The sequence below is a fragment of the Trichomycterus rosablanca genome, chromosome 5 (genome assembly GCF_030014385.1).
Source record: "Trichomycterus rosablanca isolate fTriRos1 chromosome 5, fTriRos1.hap1, whole genome shotgun sequence".
In the NCBI taxonomy this organism is placed as follows: Eukaryota; Metazoa; Chordata; class Actinopteri; order Siluriformes; family Trichomycteridae; genus Trichomycterus; species Trichomycterus rosablanca.
The window spans coordinates 13,250,312-13,255,825 of record NC_085992.1 but is presented as its reverse complement, the minus strand read 5'-3'; positions in this window follow the sequence as shown (position 1 = coordinate 13,255,825).

Below are 5,514 nucleotides of genomic sequence, written 5' to 3'. Positions count from 1 at the left end.
TACCAGCACAACACACACTAACACACCACCACCATGTCAGTGTCACTGAATGCTGAGAATGATCCACCACCTAAATAATACCTGCTCTATTGGGATCATGTGGGGGTCCTGACCATTGAAGAACAGAGTAAAAGCTGGTTAAAAAAGTATGTAGACAAACAGATGGACTACAGTCAGTAATTGTAGAACTACAAAGTGCTACTATATGGTAAGTGGAGCTGATAAAATGGACAGTGAGTGTAGAAACAAGGAGGTGGTTTTAATGTCATGAGCATACATGTCTCTGGATTGTGGGAGGAAAAAAAGAAGGCCATCTTATTTTTTTACCCATTTCTCTTTATTTAATTTTGCCAGGAAGCAGTGGCACACAGCATTTGTCTTCATAAACCACTCTAAAGTTGCTTGGCTTGAGGCCTTTGTCTCACAGAAAGACAAATATTCTTCCCAGTTTAGGCTTTCTAGTGAAATAAGAGATTTTTTAATCCAGTATCTCATACTGTGCACCATGACTGTACTTTCCAATGTATCCTAAACAAGCTGCCAGTTCTGACTGCTAAAAATCATTATGATGCAACCGCTAGTATATTTTATTTATAGTAAGGATGGTGTTACCTGGCTGATCTAAATTGGTAGGGTTTTATTATGAGTTTTGTCTGACCACTTATGCCAAGTTCACACTACACGACTTTCCAAGTCGTCAGGTCGCTGTACAGTTCACACTACACAACTGGATCTCTTGTAATCGGGAGTCTTTCAAGTCGGTGTGGCTTTCACACTACACAATTCATCGGCGATAGGGGGTCACACTACACGATCTATCACCAACTGGAATCGCAGGCGAGCTTCTCTGGTCTCCCAAACTACGTTTGGTCACGAAAACAAACGCGAGCAGTGACGAGGGGTTTAATGACACCACGTCCAAAAATGCACGTCAACAAGTAGCGAGCGATCAAAGTTTGTGCGCTGATGTGCAGCGTAAAATCAAGGAGAAAAAATGAATGAATCCGAGTGGATTTGGCAACACGACCAGCAGGGATCGTTCTGTAGTGAGTTGGAGGTTAATAAATATTTTGATGTTATGTTTTGTAGAGAACGATAAGGTCAGAAATACTGTAAAACTTATCTGTATGCCGATGTATTCTCATATAAACTATATTACGCCCCGTCCCACCTTTTTATAACTCCTCCCCTGCATTTCCCCTCACACCGTATCTTGCGTTCTCACTGGCTGTTCGACACTGCACTCATTGCCAGTCGGGCAACTCAGATCCAGATATCTGGCAAGCTAGATATCTCTCGTCAGCCGCTCGGATCGAGTTGTTGAGCAGTTCACACATAGCGGTTGAGAGCCGAGTTTCAATCGCCGAGCGAACGCCGAGTTGCTTCCGAGCCGGGAAATCTGGCGCCGACCAGTCGCCGAGCGAAAATCAGGGCAGAAATCGTGTTGTGTGAACTAGGCATTAGTTTCATCTGACAAGACTTTCTGCCCTCTCATGTTAGGCATCAAACATTAGTTTTCTTTGTTCTTGCAACTCTTGTAAGGTTTGGTGTAACAGCTTGGATATGGTTAATCACGAATAATGCTTTTAGTCACTCTGGTAGACTTACTGTAGTAGATTTAAAATCTGGCTGAATGTGAAATAATTACGACAAAAGACAAACATGGCCTCTCATTTACACCATGTATGGTAACATCAGTCCTGAACACTGAGCATTTTTAGCCCGCTGAATTTTTTTTCATTATGGAAAGTTTTTGGCACATTCCACATTCCCTTGGATACCAGAGTTCGAAAAATAAACGTTTCACTGGCATTTGATAGCATTAATCTATCTATGAGACTTTTGTTTGACCTGTCGGTTAGTGTCAACCCTTTCCAAATTAACTCCTGAATCCTTTTAGATAAAAGCACATGCCAATGCGGCCAGGTCATGGAAAAGTGTTGAGTCTGGCTAAGAGCGGGGCCACACGCGCACACACGCTCACACACACATACATCCTTCAGTGCTGAGATAATGTGATGGCAGGATTGGTCCCTATTAAAAGGGTTTATTTGTCAAGCTGTCCATTTTCCATTGCCCTTACATGGACAGCTATGGTAGCCCATGGAGGTCTTGCTTATACAGCCATTTGTTCCTGAGATGAGACGGGGATCCTTGTCCCTGTCATCATTTGCCACTTGTTATTTGAATAGACTTCCACTACCTGTTTACCATTCTTTTACTATGATGAAAGTCTTGGCAAGCACGTCTGACTTAGTTACAGTCTTCTTGATGATAGTAAAACATAAATAAAAGCACATAACATGCGGAATTGCCCAGGTGGAGCAGCAGGATATTCCACTAGTACACCAGTGCCGAGATTCTGAACTCCTCGGTTCGAAACTTGGCGTTGCCACCGGGCGCCATCTAGCGGGCATAATTGGCAGTGCTTGCAGCAGACACGGTTCTGCTAGGGCGGGATGACCGGACTATGTGGGTAGGGTTTTTAAACGCTGTGTAAGGACCCTGATTGGCAGATAGAGAGGCGCCTGTGCAGAATGCCGAGGTGAAAAAGGGTTCTACTAGGGCTGCGCGCGGGTCGGAGGAGGCGTGAGCAGCAATATACCCACCTCGACTGCAATCGGGGATCCCCCAGCAGCGGAAAACAGATAGACTATGCTAAAATGGGAGAAAATGCATGAATAAAAAAAGGAAAACATGCAGAATTGCAGGTTTTGCATATAAATTCCTTAAACCTAAGTACACTTACGCTGAAAATATACTGTTATATTATTGCACATCAAGCAGTAATAGTTAAGCAGTAGTAAACTTGTTTTTGGTGAGTATTGGGTTACATTTAATAATTTAAACAAAATTCCTCTTAGCATAAGATGAAGGCTTTGGTTTCATACAAACCTTGGCTGCAGTTAAACTTGCCTTATTTATATGGGCATAGAGAAGTCACAAGCTGTGATTATATTCAAACAAGATGGCATTATAAAGCCCTCTTTACAACCATGTTTACGTATTTATTTATTAGGATTTTATCGTCATGTTTTATAGTTTGATTACATACATGACAGGACAGGTAGTTACAGGTTAAACCTGATTTATCAGTTCAAGTTCAGAGTCAAACACTGTCACGGGCAATTTTGTATCTCCAGTTCACCTAATTAACTTGTCTGGATTGTGGGAGAAAACCGGAGCAAACTCCACACAGAAAGGACACAGACCCAGGACCTTCTTGCTGTGAAACAACAATGCTACCATGCTGTCCCACAACCAAATAAATCTTCTTTGTTGTTATGTATATATACTGATCCATCATAGTTTAATAATAAAAAAAATAAAAAATAAAAAATAAAAAAAAACATTAAGCAACTTAAATTTGGGGAAGCAATACCTTTTTTATTTTGTCTCTGGTTGGCAAATGAAAGTGACTTTAAAAGAAGGTTTATTACCGAAGCATAAAGACGGCTCAAATACTTTTAATGGTGTTGCATTTCCTCGTCAAGTAGGAGATTTTGCAAGAAGGCCCTGGGTTCGATCCCCAGGTGGGGCGGTCCGGGTCCTTTCTGTGTGGAGTTTGCATGTTCTCCCCGTGTCTGCGTGGGTTTCCTCCGGGTGCTCCGGTTTCCTCCCACAGTCCAAAAACATGCAAGTGAGGTGAATTGGAGATACAAAATTGTCCATGACTGTATTTGATATTACAACTTGCGAACTGATGAACTTTGTGTAACTAGTAACTACCATTCCTGTCATGAATGTAACCAAAGTGTAAAACATGATGTTAAAATTCTAATAAACAAACAAACAAACAAGTAGGAGATTTTATGTGTCATACACCAAGAGAACGGTACAGACCTAAAGACTTGTCCCTGTACAGTAAGCCACAGTTTGGTGGCTTTGTTTGTACAATGGGAGAACATTTTACTGGCATGGACTGCCAATGCTATTTTTATTGAACACTTGATAAATGCGAAGGAACTTCTCCAGGATGCTAATACAACAATTCAGTGGTCTTTTCCAGGATGCCAATGCCACAATTCAGTCAGGGGTTTAGGGGCCACTGAATGGATTAGTGTTCCATGGTTTAGGGCTCTTCACGATAACAAACATCACCATCTACATAACAAACTGAGAGATGAACTTTTGGAAGATTGGTGTTTAGTGTCTCTTATACACTATATTGCCAAAAGTATTCGCTCGTCTGCCTTCACACGCAAATGAACTTGAGTGTCGTCCAGGGCCGGCGCTAGGGGGGGGCTGAGGGGGGCATTGCCCCCCCAAATTGTGTCTTTGCCCCCCCAAGCAAAGCAGTCCAGAACCGGGGCTAGGGGGGGCTGAGGGGGGCATTGCCCCCCCAAATTGTGTCTTTGCCCCCCCAAGCAAAGCAGTCCAGAACCGGGGCTGGTGTCGTCCCATTCTTAATCTATAGGGTTTAATATGATGTCGGCCCACCCTTTGCAGCTATAACAGCTTCAACTCTTCTGGGAAGGCTTTCCACAAGGTTTAGGAGTGTGTTTATGGGAATTTTTGACCATTCTTCCAGAAGCGCATTTGTGAGGTCAGACACTGATGTTGGACGAGAAGGCCTGGCAGTCTACGCTCTAATTCATCCCCCCTCCACCAAACTTTACACTTGGCACAATGCAGTCAGACAAGTACCGTTCTCCTGGCAACCGCCAAACCCAGACTCGTCCATCGGATTGCCAGACGGAGAAGCGTGATTCGTCACTCCAGAGAACACATCTCCACTGCTCTAGAGTCCAGTGACAGTGTGCTTTACACCACTGCATCCGACGCTTTGCATTGCTCTTGGTGATGTAAGGCTTGGATGCAGCTGCTCGGCCATGGAAACCCATTCCATGAAACTCTCTACACACTGTTCTTGAGCGTTTCTGAAGGTCACATGAAGTTTGGAGGTCTGTAGCGATTGACTTTGCAGAAAGTTGGCGACCTCTGCGCACTATGCGCCTCAGCATCCGCATTTTACGTGGCCTAACACTTCATGGCTGAGTTGCTGTCGTTCCCAATCGCTTCCACTTTGTTATAATACCACTGACAGTTGACTGTGGAATATTTAGTAGTGAGGAAATTTCACGACTGGACTTGTTGCACAGGTGGCATCCTATCACGGTACCACACTGGAGTTCCTGAGAGCGACCTATTCTTTCACAAATGTTTGTAGAAGCAGTCTGCATGCCTAGGTGCTTGGTTTTATACACCTGTGGCCATGGAAGTGATTGAAACACCTAAATTCAATGATTTGGATGGGTGAGTGAATACTTTTGGCAATATAGTGTACGTTGATGACAGTGTGTTTTTTTTCTTTTGCCACCCGTTTTTATGTGCTAAACGGCGTCCTCTACTGACCGGCATTATGTTTAAAAATGCTGTCGACAGCATGGTGAACACCGCAAACCAAACATGACAGCTTTACATTCTTAAACAATGCATTTTCCTATATTTAATGAGTTAGAAGATAAATTCTTGTGGTTTTAAAACAGCAGCCGTTTGGTCGCTAATCATGTT